Source organism: Copadichromis virginalis, linkage group LG7, assembly GCF_057382275.1.
Source record: "Copadichromis virginalis isolate Kocher_CV1m ecotype Utaka linkage group LG7, C_Virginalis_male_GT1.1, whole genome shotgun sequence".
NCBI classification, from domain to species: domain Eukaryota; kingdom Metazoa; phylum Chordata; class Actinopteri; order Cichliformes; family Cichlidae; genus Copadichromis; species Copadichromis virginalis.
In genome coordinates, this window is record NC_140624.1 from 36,843,415 (window position 1) to 36,861,961 (window position 18,547).

Genomic DNA, 18,547 nt, shown 5'->3' on the forward strand with positions numbered 1-18,547 from the left:
AAAGGTGAAATCTGAAAGTTTCTTTTTAAAAAAATAAAAACTTTACAAAATCTAATTACTGAAGTCAGGAAAACTAAAATCTTTTTCTTTTCCATCTTCTTTACGTGGCTGTTTCCTTTAGGGGTCACCACAGCAGATCATGTGCCTCCATTTCATTCCACCCTTAACATCCTCCTCTGTCACACCAACCGTCTGAATGCTTCCATCACAACGTCCATGAATCTTTTCTGTGTTTTCCTCTCGCTGACAGCTTCATCTTCAACATCCTTTGTCCAATAGATCCATTATCCCTCCTCCTCCTTTGCCTTCCTTACCTTTGTCTTTAAACAATTCAGTCTGAGCTGTCCCTCTGACAAACTCATTAGTAATCCTGTCCCTGCTGGTCAATCTCAGTGAAAACCTTAGCATCCTTTCCTACCTCTAGCTCTGCAGCTTGTCTTTTTGTCAATGCCAGCGTTTCCAAACCATACATCACACCAGGTCTCACTACTCTCTTGTTCGCTTGCCTTTCACTTTTGCTGCTATCCTTTTGTCACAAATCACCCCTGAAAATTTGTGAATCAGAAAGCCCACAACAAGAAAATATTTAAACTTCGGAAACTGATAATTTACATAGTTATATAATTTACAAAAAGAAAAACACAAACACCCCCTCAAAACAAAAAAACGTTTCTTCCCCCGAAACACCTACTACAGTAAAATACAGTAAAATCACACTACATCATAGAATAGTATATTCTTTTGTGTAAAAAGCAGTGATGTGTAGTGCGCCTTTGAAACAAACATATGTCTTTATTTGCTTTCAAATGGAGGGCAACTTTAACTGCTACCACTGACTGAAAACACTAAGGCAATCCCAAAGCATATTTTGGATAGTTAGAGATGTTTAGTTCTGTGTGACAAAAGTATAGATTGCTTTGATGAGTTGTTAGAATCAGATGAGAAACCCAACCCATTGAGTGTCTTTAGTAGCAAAGTATGTATAAAAAACAGCACTGTGTTCAAACACAATGAGAAAGGCTAATGTAGGTGGGAAATGTGTTCTGATTTGAGAAATGCATTAACAGTGGTGAGAATGACCAGGGACTGAGAAACAGTGTAATTAGATGGACAAGTCTGCATGTTATGACTTACACAGGGATTATTATGAAAGCAAAGTTTGTGATACAAGCTATAATAAAAGTTTATAACAACAACAAAAACAACAACAACAATAATAATAATAATAATAATAATAATTAGAATGCTAACAAAGAATGAGAAATATTTGTTTTGTTCTGCACCAGAATTATTATAATTATTCATTTTCTTTCATTAGCTTCAATTAGTTTTCAAGGCAAGGCAAGTTTATTTGTATAGCACAATTCAACAACAAAGTGATTCAAAGTGCTTTACAGAGACATTAGAAACAAAAACAAATAAAAAGCATGATTTAAAATTTATTAAAACAAACAAACAAACTAACTAATTAACAAACAGTCAAAGGAGCTTGCAAAGAAAAGCGTCTGGACTTCTTTAAGTTACTTGAAGACGTTTCACCTCTCATCCGAGAAGCTTCTTCAGTTCTAAGGTCAAATGGTGGAGAGTCCCAGATATAAACCTAGTGGGAGTTTCCCCCCACAGAGGGACAAAATGACCCCCTGATGATCCTCTAATCGCCTGAGCCAAGGTGTGAAACTGGGTGTGGGTCCCAATCAGCCAGGGTTTCGGGTGTGTTCATTGTGAAACCTGGCCCCACCTTATCATGCGAATTCCTGAGGTCAGATGGCCCAGGATGTGAGTGGGCGTTAAGGCATCTGGGAAGGGATCTCAAAACTGGATTATAGATGGCAGAGAGTTGGTGTCGTAAACCCCCGCCTCTGTTCAAAGATGGTCGCTCACAGTGGACATAGATGCTTCTTTCACTCCTCTTTCAAACCATCTGTCCTCTCTGTCCAAAATGTGAACATTGGCATCCTCCAAAGAGTGTCCTTTCTCCTTAAGATGCAGATGGACTGCTGAGTCTTGTCCTGTGGAGGTGGCTCTTCTGTGTTGTGCCATGCGCTTGTGAAGTGGCTGTTTGGTCTCTCCAATGTAGAGGTCTGGGCATTCCTCGCTGCACTGTACAGCATACACCACATTGTTAAGTCTGTGTTTTGGCGTTTTGTCTTTCGGGTGAACCAGTTTTTGTCTGAGCGTGTTGCTGGGTCTGAAAAACACTGGGATGTCGTGCTTGGAGAAAACTCTCCTGAGTTTTTCTGATACACCGGCTACATAAGGGATGACAATGTTGTTGCGTCTGTCCTTCTTATCCTCCCTCACTGGTGTCTGATCTTCTTTTCTGTGCCTCTTTGCTGACTTTAAGAACGCCCATTTAGGATAGCCGCACGTTTTGAGTGCTTCCTTTACATGTGTGTGTTCCTTCTTTTTTCCTTCAGGCTTAGAGGGAACATGTTCTGCCCGGTGGTGTAGGGTCCTAATTACTCCAAGTTTGTGTTCCAAAGGGTGATGGGAGTCGAACAGGAGGTACTGGTAATTAATAAACAAACTAACTAACAAACAAACAAAACAGTATATAAAATCAAAACAGATAAAATCAGAACAGTAGATAAAATCAGTAGTTAAATGTAAGTTTTGAAATTTAAGCTTAAAAGTGTGGATTTGGTGCTTTATTCAAATGCAGCTGAGAACAGGTGAGTCTTCAACCTGGATTTAAATAAACTGAGTGTTTCAGCTGATCTGAGGCTTTCTGGGAGTTTGTTCCAGATATAAGGAGCATAAAAGCTGAATGCAGCTTCTCCGTGTCTGGTTCTGACTCTGGGAACTGATAAAAGACCGGATCCAGATGACCTGAGGGATCTGGAAGGTTCATACTGGGTCAGGAGGTCACTGATGTATTTTGGTCCTAAACCATTCAGAGCTTTATAGACCAGCATCAGAACTTTAAAGTCTATCCTCTGACGGACAGGCAGCCAGTGTAAAGACCTCAGAGCTGGACTGATGTGGTCCACTTTTTTGGTCTTAGTGAGGACTCGAGCAGCAGAGTTCTGAATGAGCTGTAGTTGTCTGACTGATTTTTTAGGTAGACCTGTAAAGATGCTGTTACAGTAATCAAGCCTGCTAAAGATGATAGCATGGACTAGTTTTTCCAGGTCCTGTTGAGACATCAGATCTTTTATCCTTGATATATTCTTGAGGTGATAGTAAGCTGACTTTGTTATTGTCTTAATGTGTTTTTCTAAGTTTAGGTCTGCATCCATCACTACACCCAAATTTCTCGCCTGGTTTGTGGTTTTTAGATGTATAGATTGAAGTTCTCTGGTGACCTGTAATCGTTTTTCTTTGGCGCCAAAGACTATTACCTCAGTTTTGTTTTTGTTTAGCTGGAGAAAATTGTGGCACAACCAGTCATTGATTTCCTCAATGCATTTACCAAGAGCCTGTACAGGGCCTCGGTCTCCTGGTGACATTGTGATATATATTTGTGTGTCATCTGCATAGCTATGATAGTTTATTTTGTTGTTCTTTATAATCTGTGCCAGTGGGAGCATGTAAATGTTAAACAGAAGCGATCTTTGTCCTTTTCAGTTTTGTTTTGTATGGGTTTGTTTTTCTTCTTTTAGTTTGTTAATTTTGTCTTTTTGTTGTTATAAACAAACAGACACTGACATTGGTCAGAGGTAAGATTAAGAAAAATCATAATACACTTTTTGAATACAGCTGGCTTAAAGATATGCAGACATTGAAAGTCTTAATAGCCAGGTCTGTCAAACCCTTGTCAGTCAAGTTGTGATTACAAATATGTTTACTATTTATTTTATTTATTTTTTTAAATAATTATGAAAGTTGGTTTTCCAAGTTCAGAAAAACCTTTCAGTTCATCTGGATTCTTTTTCAAAAAATATTGTTTTTATTTCAATTAACTAAAAGTGAGTTGCAATCATCACAGAAAAAATGTGTATGGGGAAATATGATAATTTACATAGTACTGTGCTTTTGAGCAGAAGCTATTTAACCCTCTTTTTTCATTTCACTCATTCACTCTTTCATGAGCAGGCTGTTACCCCTGTCAAAAACCCAAGCAGTGTTTATTTGAGCAGAAGCCTCCGTGCTCACAAATTGTTGTAACTTTGTTGCCCTCGAGTTCAAAATGCTTTAACAATAGGCACACTCCTGATTTACAACCATGGCAGAGGCAGATTTTAAACAACAAAATGGAATATTCTGCACGGGATGCTTAGACACTTGAGAAGAAACAAACAGTTTTGATCACAAAGACATGTACAACCAATAATTGTTCAAATTATAGAAAATTGTGGTGAATCATTGCCCAGATATGCTAAAACATTTCTAAACACTAACAAAGAATCACAAATGTCAAAAGTGAACGATTTCAGATAATGCTTTGACAAATTCTACTGAATCAAAGAAACTGACAAATACAATCCAGGAAATAAAACTGCTAGCTGAGTAATGTTGTTCTGAGTGGACATTCAGATTTAACTATTTATTCAATAATGACACACTACATTTGGGTTTTGGTGTGTCTCTGCTTGCATTATGCTCTGGGGCCTTCTGGGCAAGCAAGACACATACAAATACTGATACCCTCCTGACAGGCCACCCAAAAAGAGTCTAATATTTACAATAGTTAACTCTTCTCAGATTTAACTATTTAAAATTATTCTGTTTGTGATTTTAAAATGACACATCTTCTTAGTTTAAACAATTCATAGTCATACACATTTCATACTGTAGTTGTACTCATGGTTGTTTGGATTCATAAGACATAGTTTACATTCATATATTACTCAAATGCTCTGGACAACTACAGGTCCATGACTATGAGTTCCAAAAAAGGGAACTATTGAAAAATGCAAACCCCTAAGCCTAACGCCTATGAAATTAGTCAGTAGTTGCAGCACTATGGTAACAGGAGGAGTTGTTTAGAGCTTACAAGAGAGATCACAGATTTGGGGTTTGCTAAGCCTGTGAAGCCACGGTGACCAAGGGCTTAACTAATCTTCATGGTTCACCTCCGCAGTTTCATGGATGGATTCAGAAGAAAGGAATGCAGTCCAATTTTTAGCAAAGGCTAAAAGCAGAATTTTTAGGAGGAACTTAAATGATTTGTTGCAGAGATATTTTACCCTTTTTTCCTACCTCTCTCAGAAGGATCTTATCTCATGCATCAGAATTTGTTGATCAGATTTTAAATTAAGGCATGATGTGGTTTTTGGAAAACCATATGATGCTGCTTTAGTCATAGAAGCAAGGCTAAAACAGGAAAAATATCCTTTATTAAATAGGATGATAAATAAAATACAGAACAGTAGTCTGGGTCCTTCATTGTCTAAGAGAGGTCTTGGAACTGTACAGGAAAGGATGATTCATTAATTATCTTTACCAAAACATGAGGCCTATGGCAAGGACACACATACTTTAAGTGGATGTCTCTGAAAAAATATACAAGCAAGTAGAAAATTGCATTTCAGAAATCTGCAAATGTTTTTGTTTGAGGTGTTTGCTTGAGGCCTGGGACTGATAATAGGACTGAGAGGATAGTTTACAACCTTTACCTGAAATAGCAGGATGACCATGAAACACTGTTTACGAATACTAATTTAGCAGCAAAAAAGTCTTGTCACTGGTTGAAAGAAGTTGGCTGTTTTAGTGAAGCATTTGTAACAGCCATAGAAGCCAGTACAGCCATAGTACATGGGCAGACTACAAATTACAGTAGAGTAGGTGTCGTGCTAAATGTAAATCAGTACCACATAATGTCTAAGATTATAATCAGGCGTGTGCTGCTGAACTTGGGGAGCCGCTACAACGAGTCTTCAACCTCAGTCTGCGACTGGGGAGAGTGCCCGCCCTATGGAAGACATCCTGCATCGTCCCGGTCCCCAAAAGGAACCGGCCCAATGAGCTGAATGACTTCCGACCGGTGGCACTGACGTCACATCTTATGAAGACTCTAGAGCGGCTCTTCCTCAACCTCCTCCGACCACAGGTACAACATGCCCAGGACCCACTACAGTTTGCATACAAGGCGGGTGTCGGAGTGGAGGATGCCATCCTGTACCTCCTACACAGAGCCCACTCACACCTGGATGGGGGAAAAGGCATGGTCAGGATCCTGTTTCTTGACTTTTCCAGTGCCTTTAATACCATCCGGCCCTGTATGCTTCAGGAAAAACTGAACAGGATGGAGGTGGACCCCTGCCTGGTGGCTTGGATCTCCGACTACCTCACCGACAGACCACAGTACGTCAGGCTGAAGGACATCACGTCTGACACTGTGGTCAGCAGCACAGGAGCACCACAGGGAACTGTGCTGTCCCCTCTTCTCTTCACCCTGTACACCTCTGACTTCTGCTACAACTCTGAATTATGCCACATTCAGAAGTTTGCAGATGACACAGCCATCATGGGGTGTATCTGGGATGATCAGGAAGAGGAGTACAGAAGTCTGGTGAGGAACTTTGTTGCATGGAGTCACACAAACCACCTGCAACTCAACGCCTCAAAGACTAAGGAACTGGTTGTGGACTTCGGGAGGTCCAGAGAAGGTCCACTGCCGGTTCAGATAGAGGGGGAGGAGGTGGAGGTGGTCAACAAGTACAAGTACCTCGGGCTGTGGGTGGACAATAAACTGGACTGGTCATGCAACACAGAGCACCTGTATAAAAAAGCCCAAAGCCGACTGTACTTCCTCAGGAGGCTGAGGTCTTTTAACATCTGCAGGAAGCTCGTGAGGATGTTTTACCCGTCAGTGGTTGCTGGAGTACTTTTCTATGCTGTGGTGTGCTGGGGGAGCAGCACAGCAAAGAAGGACTCTGATCAGGAAGGCTAGCTCTGTGGTCGGCATGAAGCTGGACACTCTGGTGACAGTGGCAGAGAAAAGGACATTAAAGAAACTGCTGGACATTATGGACAATGCTGGGCATCCTCTGCACACGGCCATAAACAACCAGAAGAGTCTGTTCAGTGACAGGTTGCTTCTCCCCAAGACAAGAACTAACAGACTTAAAAACTCCTTTGTCCCACACGCCATCAAACTGTTTAACTCTTCTCTGGAGGGGAGAGGGAGGGGAGACAGGAGGACAAAGGAGGGGGGAACAACTAAGCTGTAGTGCCTCTTCACCTCACTGTACAATACCTTGTGCAATACTTTTTGTAAATAGTCAACAGTGCAATAGACTCAATACTTGAAATGTGCAATTCACTTGTATTTTTATTTTTATTCCTATTTATTCTATTTATCCCCTTTGTATATTTTATTTATATTTGTCTCTGTATTTATATATGTGTGTGTGTGTGTGTGTGTGTGTGTGTGTGTGTGTGTGTGTGTATATATATATATATAATATTCTGTAACTCTGTAACTTCTGTCGGTGCTGTGCTTTTTTGGAAATCGAATTTCCCAGAGGAACCCACCCGAGGGATTAATAAAGTTCTATCTTATCTTATCTTATCTTATCATAAACTTAAACAAGAGATTCACTCACAGCTTTGAATTAGTATCCTTGATTCACTCACGGTTTTTCTCGATCACTTTGGTGCAATTCACACATAGCAAACGTCATTCTCACTACAACTACAAGAGTCTTGGAACTGAAGAAGCTTCTCAGATGAGAGGTGAAAACGTCTCTCTTTAAGAAACTTAAAGAAGTCCAGTCGCTTTTCCTTCCAAACTCCTTAGATTACCTCTCAAAGGTGCTCTACTGGACTGAGGTCTGATGACTGTTGAGGGCATTTGAGTACAGTGCTTTTCCAATCATCCATTGTCCAATTTTAGTAAGTCAAATTGTATTTTTAGTTTCCTGATTTTAGCTGACGGGAGTGCCATCCAGTGTTGTTTTTTGACACTATAACCCATCTTCTTTAAAGTGCAATTAATGTGCATGAGAACTGCCAGTCATTAGATATTTTCTCCTTTTCAGGCCATTTTTCTGTAAACTGTAGAAAGTTATGTTGAAAAATTCCAGTAGATCAACACTTTCTGAGAGATTCACACCAGTCCGCAGCATTAATAACTGTAACATGTTCAAAGTTACTGATATCACCTTTCGTCCCCATTGAAATGCTCAGTTTGAACTTCAGCGGGATTTCTTGATCATGTCTACATGCCTAAATACTTTGAGTTGATGTAATTGGACAGGCATACCTAATAAAGTGGCTATGTATATATATATATATATATATATTAGGGGTGCAACGATACACAAAATTCACGGTTCGGTTCGATACTTTGGTGTCATGGTTCGATATTTTTTCGATACAAAAAAATGTTCATGCCTTTTTAATTTGTCATTTATTAAAATTATAAATATATATTTTAACTCAAAAGTACAGTTTTTAAATTTAACCCTAACCCTTGTGTGTGTTTTTTATTTTGACAGCGAATGCGCACCTGCGGACCACTTATGTGCAGCCGTGGTTATTTAGCTCGTCATATTGCAGCCACAGAAATTCTTTTGTCCATGAAACCATAAAGCTGCACTTTCTTTTTGCCTTATAGTCTGATTTGTCATAACTTCTCCGTTTTGTGGTAAGCTTTTCTTTGGCTGTCACTTCTTCACCCTGACCTGTCTTATTTGGCTCAGCAGAACTAAAATAAATATCCTGCTCCTTTTACACACGGACTCACATAAGCTCAGCGATTCTCTGCGCGATCAACCTCTCACATGTTTAAGCTTGCTGCGGGAGATTTCACTTGTCATGTTTGCATAGTAAGCTAACGATTAATAAGACGATGTCAGAGGAATTGGTGCACAAATTATCATCACTCACAGATCAGTGCTGTCGCTCTCTATACACAGTTCGCACGCTTGCAAAGTGAAAGCAAAAAAAACAAGCGCAAATTCAAACGCGATTTCAATATGTCACATATTGACAGTGGCTCACCGATGCCAATGACATAATTACCCAGCTACCTTTCCGAAAGAATGCAAAAGCATTGACATATATTTTTCCTTCCTACAATAGCCCGACGGGCAGGGAAGAGATAGATTTTGGTAGCCCGCTATCGCTAGCTCCAGGATGTCGGGCTAGCGATATTGCAAGCCCTGTATCTGATTGAGGAATCACTCATCTTTGGAAAAGAGAGTTTATTACAGAGAAATGTCTCTTTCCAAAATAAAAGCTATACTATCCGCTTCTTCTAGGCTATATTCTCAGCAGCATATTAAACATATCAGGTCCCCATAAGGAGAATCATGTGCTAACAGCTGTCTAAATGACTCGGCTAAAGTTAGTAGCATGCTTGTTGTTTTTGTCTTTGCACTAGGATGATGTCGGCGTAAATGTGCAGTCATATTCGTTGTGTTCCCACTAGTGCTTTCAGGTTAATCTCGTTGAAATAACCTTAACGCCACAACACGGCAAATCTCCGTTAACGAGCTACCGCCGATCGCCCCGTGCATGGGGCTAGACGGCCAACACGTTAACGAGCTAACTGCGCTAACACACTAGCTCCCACCCATGTAATTGAGCATTGCATGGCACATCCAACATACTGTTTTACTTTAGTCCATGACTCGCTTACCTTCAGGGTCATACTTCACATGAAAACCAAAATAATTCCAAACGCCAAATCTGAATGAGGGTGGGGGAGGTCCATGTTGCAAGGAGAGCTTAACTTCTGTCTTGCTAGCTTGCCCTGCGCTCTTCCTTCTGACTATGCTGTCTGTGTGGAGCGCTCAGTGGATCTGCGCTCGACAGTGCAGCCTAGGCGGAGTAGTCGAACGCAGATTCACTGAGCGCTCCACACAGACAGCACCGTCAGAAGGAAAGTTGATAAAATAAATGACAAATGTTGTATTGTTCGATATATATGCGTACCGAACCGAAAGCACTGTATCGAACGGTTCAATATCGATACGAATATCGTTGCACCCCTAATATATGGGATATATTAAAAAAAAAACACCCAGCACGCCCCTGCGGGCTGTTTATCCTTCAAGCTCAGGTCCTCTACCAGAGGCCTGGGAGCTTGAGGGTCCTGCGCAGTATCTTAGCTGTTCCCAGGACTGCGCTCTTCTGGACAGAGATCTCCGATGTTATTCCCGGGATCTGCTGGAGCCACTCGCCTAGCTTGGGAGTCACCGCACCTAGTGCTCCGATTACCACGGGGACCACCTTCACCCTCCATATATATATATACAGTGGGGCAAAAAAGTATTTAGTCAGCCACCGATTGTGCAAGTTCCCCCACCTAAAATGATGACAGAGGTCAGTAATTTGCACCAGAGGTACACTTCAACTGTGAGAGACAGAATGTGAAAAAAAAATCCATGAATCCACATGGTAGGATTTGTAAAGAATTTATTCGTAAATCAGGGTGGAAAATAAGTATTTGGTCAATAACAAAAATACAACTCAATACTTTGTAACATAACCTTTGTTGGCAATAACAGAGGTCAAACGTTTACTATAGGTCTTTACCAGGTTTGCACACACAGTAGCTGGTATTTTGGCCCATTCCTCCATGCAGATCTTCTCGAGAGCAGTGATGTTTTGGGGCTGTCGCCGAGCAACACGGACTTTCAACTCCCGCCACAGATTTTCTATGGGGTTGAGGTCTGGAGACTGGCTAGGCCACTCCAGGACTTTCAAATGCTTCTTACGGAGCCACTCCTTTGTTGCCCAGGCGGTGTGTTTTGGATCATTGTCATGTTGGAAGACCCAGCCTCGTTTCATCTTCAAAGTTCTCACTGATGGAAGGAGGTTTTGGCTCAAAATCTCACGATACATGGCCCCATTCATTCTGTCCTTAACACGGATCAGTCGTCCTGTCCCCTTGGCAGAAAAACAGCCCCATAGCATGATGTTTCCACCCCCATGCTTCACAGTAGGTATGGTGTTCTTGGGATGCAACTCAGTATTCTTCTTCCTCCAAACACGACGAGTTGAGTTTATACCAAAAAGTTCTACTTTGGTTTCGTCTGACCACATGACATTCTCCCAATCCTCTGCTGTATCATCCATGTGCTCTCTGGCAAACTTCAGACGGGCCTGGACATGCACTGGCTTCAGCAGCGGTACACGTCTGGCACTGCGGGATTTGATTCCCTGCCGTTGTAGTGTGTTACTGATGGTGACCTTTGTTACTTTGGTCCCAGCTCTCTGCAGGTCATTCACCAGGTCCCCCCGTGTGGTTCTGGGATCTTTGCTCACCGTTCTCATGATCATTTTGACCCCACGGGATGAGATCTTGCGTGGAGCCCCAGATCGAGGGAGATTATCAGTGGTCTTGTATGTCTTCCATTTTCTGATGATTGCTCCCACAGTTGATTTTTTTTCACACCAAGCTGCTTGCCTATTGTAGATTCACTCTTCCCAGTCTGGTGCAGGTCTACAATACTTTTCCTGGTGTCCTTCGAAAGCTCTTTGGTCTTGGCCATGGCGGAGTTTGGAGTCTGACTGTTTGAGGCTGTGGACAGGTGTCTTTTATACAGATGATGAGTTCAAACAGGTGCCATTCATACAGGTAACGAGTGGGGGACAGAAAAGCTTCTTACAGAAGACGTTACAGGTCTGTGAGAGCCAGAGATTTTCCTTGTTTGAGGTGACCAAATACTTATTTTCCACCCTAATTTACGAATAAATTCTTTACAAATCCTACCATGTGAATTCATGGATTTTTTTTTTTCACAATCTGTCTCTCACAGTTGAAGTGTACCTCTGGTGCAAATTACTGACCTCTGTCATCATTTTAGGTGGGGGAACTTGCACAATCGGTGGCTGACTAAATACTTTTTTGCCCCACTGTGTGTGTATATATATATATATATATATATATATATATATATATATATATATATATATATACATATAAGATCCTGTGGGACTTCCAGATACAGACGGACAAAATGGTGGTGGCTAACCAACCGGACATAGTGGTGGTAGACAAACAAAAGAAGACGGCCGTAGTGATCGATGTAGCGGTTCCGAATGACAGCAATATCAGGAAGAAGGAACACGAGAAGCTGGAGAAATACCAAGGGCTCAGAGAAGAGCTCGAGAGGATGTGGAGGGTGAAGGTAACGGTGGTCCCCGTGGTAATCGGAGCACTAGGTGCGGTGACTCCCAAGCTAGGCGAGTGGCTCCAGCAGATCCCGGGAATAACATCGGAGATCTCTGTCCAGAAGAGCGCAGTCCTGGGAACAGCTAAGATACTGCGCAGGACCCTCAAGCTCCCAGGCCTCTGGTAGAGGACCCGAGCTTGAAGGATAAACCGCCCGCAGGGGCGCGCTGGGTGTTTTTTTTTATATATATATATATATATATATATATATAAAATAAGAGAACAGCACCACCAAGGCTGGAGACGGAGCAATACTGGAAGAGCATATGGGAGAAGGATGCAACCCATAACGGCAATGCTCAGTGGCTAGAGGATCTGAGGGCAGACCACAGCGACCTCCCTGAACAGGGTCCAGTAACCATCACAGTGGCAGATATCCAAGAAAGGGTCTCCAGTATGAAGAGTTGGACAGCACCAGGGCCCGACATGGTTCACGCCTACTGGCTGAAGAAGCTGACTGCACTCCACGAGCGTCTGGCAGCACAAATGAACCAGATGCTAGTTAACGAGAGACACCCGGAATGGCTAACTGAAGGCCGGACAGTCCTGATCCCCAAGGACCCCAAGAAGGGACCGGTCCCCTCCAACTACCGACCAATAACCTGCCTCAGTACTACATGGAAGCTCCTGTCAGGCATCATATCGGCTAAGATGAACAGGCACATGGGTCAATACATGAGCGGGACACAGAAAGGAATTGGCAAGAATACCAGAGGCGCAAAACACCAGCTACTGGTAGACAGAACAATCAGCCGAGACTGCAAGACCAGACTGACCAACCTGTGCACTGCCTGGATTGATTACAAGAAGGCCTATGACTCAATGCCCCACAGCTGGATACTGGAATGCCTAGAATTGTACAAGATCAATGGGACCCTAAGAGCCTTCATCAGGAACTCAATGGGGATGTGGCGTACAGCACTAGAGGCCAACTCCAAGCCCATAGCACAAGTCACCATCAAGTGCGGGATCTACCAAGGAGATGCTCTGTCCCCACTGCTGTTCTGCATAGGCCTGAACCCCCTCAGTGAGATCATTAACAAGACTGGCTACGGATACCGACTACGGAACAAGAGAGGGAAGGTAGTCAGAACTGAGGGGATTGAACTACCAGAAGGCAACATTGCAGACATAGAGGACAGTTACAAGTACTTGGGGATCCCGCAGGCGAATGGGAACCATGAAGAGGCCGCTAGAAAAGCTGCAACCACCAAGTACCTGCAGACGGTCAGGCAAGTCCTGAGGAGTCAGCTGAATGGTAAGAACAAGATCCGGGCCATCAACACGTACGCCCTGCCCGTGATCAGGTACCCTGCTGGGGTAATAGGCTGGCCAAAGGAGGAGATAGAAGCCACTGACATAAAGACAAGAAAGCTCCTTACCATGCATGGAGGGTTTCACCCCAAGTCCAGCACACTGAGGCTGTACGCTAAGCGGAAGGAAGGGGGCCGGGGACTGGTGAGTGTCAGCACCACAGTCCAGGATGAGACAAGGAACATCCAAGAATACATTGGGAAGATGGCCCCAACTGACCGAGTGCTCAGTGAATACCTCAGGCAGCAGAAACCCAAGAAAGAGGAGGGAGACGAGGAACCATCATGGAAGGACAGGCCCCTGCACGGTATGTACCACCGGCAGATAGAGGAGGTGGCTGATATCAGAAATCCTACCAGTGGCTGGACAAAGCTGGACTGAAAGACAGCACAGAGGCACTAATCATGGCAGCACAAGAACAAGCTCTGAGCACAAGATCCATAGAGGCTGGGGTCTATCACACCAGGCAAGACCCCAGGTGCAGGCTGTGTAAAGATGCCCCAGAGACAATCCAGCACATAACAGCAGGGTGCAAGATGCTAGCAGGCAAGGCATACATGGAACGCCATAACCAAGTGGCCGGCATAGTGTACAGGAACATCTGTGCCGAGTATAACCTGGAAGTCCCGAGGTCAAAATGGGAGATGCCCCCAAGGGTGGTGGAGAATGACCGAGCTAAGATCCTGTGGGACTTCCAGATACAGACGGACAAAATGGTGGTGGCTAACCAACCGGACATAGTGGTGGTAGACAAACAGAAGAAGACGGCCGTAGTGATCGATGTAGCGGTTCCGAATGACAGCAATATCAGGAAGAAGGAACACGAGAAGCTGGAGAAATACCAAGGGCTCAGAGAAGAGCTCGAGAGGATGTGGAGGGTGAAGGTAACGGTGGTCCCCGTTGTAATCGGAGCACTAGGTGCGGTGACTCCCAAGCTAGGCGAGTGGCTCCAGCAGATCCCGGGAACAACATCGGAGATCTCTGTCCAGAAGAGCGCAGTCCTGGGAACAGCTAAGATACTGCGCAGGACCCTCAAGCTCCCAGGCCTCTGGTAGAGGACCCGAGCTTGAAGGATAAACCGCCCGCAGGGGCGTGCTGGGTGTTTTTTTTTTTTTTTTATATATATCCCATATATGGCAGATTAAAGATATTTCTTACTGAACTTATAAATAAGCTTCATATTAATTTCAAACTTCTAGGTGACTTCAACCTGAGATCAAGGTGATTGGGATTCAAGCTAGTCTGCGATTTTTAGTACATGGTACTGATACCGATGGTATCAGTTTCAAAATTGCCTTGTCCTTGAGTTATCACATTCACAAATTTGGGTGTTCATACTGCCCGCTTGGTGGGCTGTTAGCAATATGCCACGAGCCTTTTAAGGCTGATGGGTAAAAACCATTTGGTGTCTGAAAGGTGGTGAAGGGGTTTTATTTATTGGTCACAGAGTTGAAGTGATTGACTGACTTTGCATGTTTTGACACATGTGAAAAAGGTTTTGAATGTTTTGTCTTTAGCACAAGTGAAGTATGATATGAATTAAATGTTTCAAGAACTCCTTGAAAAGTAGTGAGAATGACATTCCTGATGTGAAAATTATACCAAAACAATCGAGAATAACCGTGAAAGTACCCTTATTTAACAGCAAGATTTTGACTCACTAAATGTATCTTTGATGAATGCATCTTTGATAACTACATCAACTACTTGGATGCAATTCTTACATCAAGGATGTCATGCTTACCACTCTTTATGCAGTTCTCAATTCAGGAATGCATTTGTTCACCCCCACATTAGTCTTGCCAATTGTGTTTGTACACACTGCTATTGTTTTCATACATACTTCACAACTAAAGATGTTTTGTCATTGCATTTTTTGTATTTCTCATCTAAATCTCACAACTTATCAAAACAGTTAGTAGTTTTGTTAATCCGAACTACAGAGCTCAAACTTTCCTGAATACTGTCATGTATTGCTTGAGAGTTCTTACTCAAATCATTTCAAATCATTTTTTCAAATATGTATGAAAAAGCAAGGCCAGTAACACACTGTCAGTTGAAATCAGATAGAAACACATACTCTTAGGCTTGTGTCACAGGTACGTGTCTTTAAGTACGCCTTCCTAGTACTGGTTTGGGCTTTTTTATGACTTGCGGACTGCCTTAATTCTTCTTGACATAGATTCAACATGGTGCTGGAAACACTCCTCAGAGATTTTGGTTCATATTGACATGATAGCATCAGACAGTTGCTGCAGATTTGTCAACTATTCATCTGAATTTTCTCTTATACCACATCCCCAAGGTGCTCTATGGTTTGAGGTCTGGCGACTGTGGAGGTCGTTTGAGTACAGTATCATGTTCACGAAACCAGGATGAGATGATTTGAGATTTGTGACATAGTATATTATCCTGCTGGAAGCATCCATCAAAACATGGGTACACTGTGGCCAAGAAGGGATTTACATTGCCAGCAACTATACTCAGTTAGTGTGTGGTGTTTAAACAATGCTCAGTTGGTATTAAGGGGTCCAAAAGGTGCCAAGAAAACATTCCCCATGACATTACACACCCACGACGAGCCGATCGTCGCGGGTGTGTAATGGATTTTGCCGAAATCATGTCTCAAACCAGGAAAAGTTTTTCTAATATCCTGTTCCTCAGTTTTGGCAAGCCCTCGTGAACTGTAGCCTTAGTTTCCTGTTTTTAGCTGATAGGAAGAACACACAGTGTGGTCTTCTGCTGCCTTAACTCAACTGCCTTGATGTCCGATGTGTTGTGCATAAAGAGATGCTCTTCTGCATCCCTCGGTGGTAACGAGTGGTCAGTGACTTTATGTCACACTATCTGCATTTTTTATGATTTTGTATGTTGCTTTTATCAATTTCAGCAGTTATATTGTTTGAAGTTTCAAATACATTTTTCAGATTTCCTTTTTCTCGTAACGTTTTTTTACTTTTCATTAGGTGTACATTTATTGCAGGATTCTTTCCCAAGTCTAATTCTAAAAAATAGTGGTGAAAGGTTTTAATTGTTATAGTGTCTTTCCCATAGGTGAGTCTGTTTTATGAGAAATACCTTCACTGTCACGGTTCTGGGTCCGTTGGACCCAGTATTTTGAGTTTATTATGTTTTGGTGTAATTTTCCATCAGGGATTGTTTTCTTGTTCTCTTGTTGTGTTAATGATGATGATGATGATTATGATGTTTATTATTAGAGTTTCATGTCTGTGTTTAGGATTGTTCTTCGGTTGGGTCTGCTTAGTATATGTCTAGTTCCATGTGTCATTCTCTGTCTGTCTCTCAATGTAAAGTCTGCATGCTTGTTTGGTAATTCATGTTTCCTGTTTTATTGTGAAGGTCTTTGTCTTATGTTAGTGTGTGCAGCTTGGTTCCCCCCGTCTCGTTAACCCTGATCTCTCCCAGCTGTGTCTCCCTCCTGTTGCCCATTCGCTGATTACCACCCTGTGTATATTAGCCCTGTGTTTTCATGTGCTCGGTGTGTGTTCCTGCTTGGTTTCATGGTTTGGTTTGGGTTTTTGTTTCATGCCAGCAAGAATAGCTGTGGTTTTAGTTACATTTTGTCTCGGAGTCCTGCATTTGGATCCACATTTCCACCTGCCCGCACACAGAGCCCTGACATTAACTGCTTTGAGAACTGCATTAGGAGTGTTAGGGGAAAATGTCCAGCTGCATTAAGAATAATAAGAATGACTTCACTGTGATTGAGAAAAACTGTGTCTTTCAGGCTCTGGCTGTGAAGATGAGGAGATTAGGCGCCATCAGTAGATGGCTCTGCAAATGCAGTAACACGGGTTGTGTTGTGAGTTGTGCACCTACTGTGATGTCAGCAGTTGGTCAGGGGCAACTAGGAAATTTACCTGGGCTTATATCTAAAGTTTGAGAATGACTGAATATTGCTGGTGAACAGAGTTGACATGTTGAAAAGACACAGCAGCTAGAGGCTCACATTAAAAGGCCTTGTCAGAGCAACAAGTGGGATTTGACTTGGTTTTTTTTTTTTTTGTTTTTTTTTAGATTTTAGCCAGAGGGAAGGAAATTAAGCCCAGTGGACCATGGTGATGGGTAGGGAGAGGCATATTGATCATTTCCAGATGCAGATTGGAGGTTTAAGAGCTGTTTCAAATTTCGGGAATTGGCTAGGATCGGATGGAAGAAGGAGAACAAAGGAGGAGGCAGCCCTCCTTTGAGGATGGATCTGGATGCACTACAAAACCACAACGAAGTCTTTCTTGTACCACACTAAATGACTTTGAAAGGGTTTGCATTGTCTCACAGCTTGAAATGCAGCTGCCCATAAATGCAGCTAAGCCTTCTAAACATGCAGATGTAAGCTGATTTATCTATTTGACATATCTGCAGAAAAAAAACATGATCTAAAACACTTTTCTAGAACTGTAATTGAAGTGATTTAAACTGCTTCATCGTGAACATAAGAAAGTTAGTATCAGTCAGGATAATCAATCAGTTTCTGATACGTTCAGATCAAACAGCTCAGACATTAGAAAGACTTTTCAAATATATTTTAATGTCAAAAATATGCTGAAGATGATAGAGACATACATACACAGAGAAAGAGAAATTTTGATGATCTGTAATCCTTAAGTTTTGGTTTCCTTATTAGTGTTCCTTTAATTTGCTCCTTGCATCAGTGTCTTCTCTATATATCTTCTCCCCTTTGCTGTTGGGGTTTGTCTTCATCTTTGGACACCCCTAGCCCAACAAGCAGTGCTTTTTGTTATATTATTGAGATTAATTAAACTACTATTTTCTCTTACCTCCCTGCCAGTCTGTCTCTGTTTGAGTGGAGTTGGGTCCACTTTATCTGATGATTTGCATATGTGATACTATGGGTTTATGCATTTACTGAGGCGCTGCACCATATCACATTTGTCCCCTCCAGATAGCAGTGCTATTTTACATTTTCAACATTTTTTTCTCTATGCATTAAGCTATGTGTAAAGACTTGAACAATTAAACTCGACATAGGCCAGGAGCATGAATAACACAGTGAACTGCCAAATTAGGCCATTTCTGGGAAAATAGCAATATATGTGTCACGGTCTGCAGAGACAGGCCGTGCGGTGGTGTGTGTGATGGACCCAGGTGCATACACAAGTTAGTAGACGGGAGTGGACTTAA

The 18,547-nt window shown here is 42.4% G+C and overlaps 1 long non-coding RNA gene across 1 annotated transcript in view; it reads left to right on the forward strand.

Annotated features, from left to right (window-relative positions):
• LOC146705554 (uncharacterized) overlaps window positions 1-17,761 on the forward strand; it is a 41,012-nt gene extending 23,251 nt beyond the window's left edge. The window contains exon 4 of the long non-coding RNA XR_014921708.1: window positions 17,423-17,761. This is a non-coding gene — a long non-coding RNA (uncharacterized LOC146705554). The remainder of the gene's footprint in view (window positions 1-17,422) is intronic.
• Window positions 17,762-18,547: the final 786 nt, after the last annotated feature.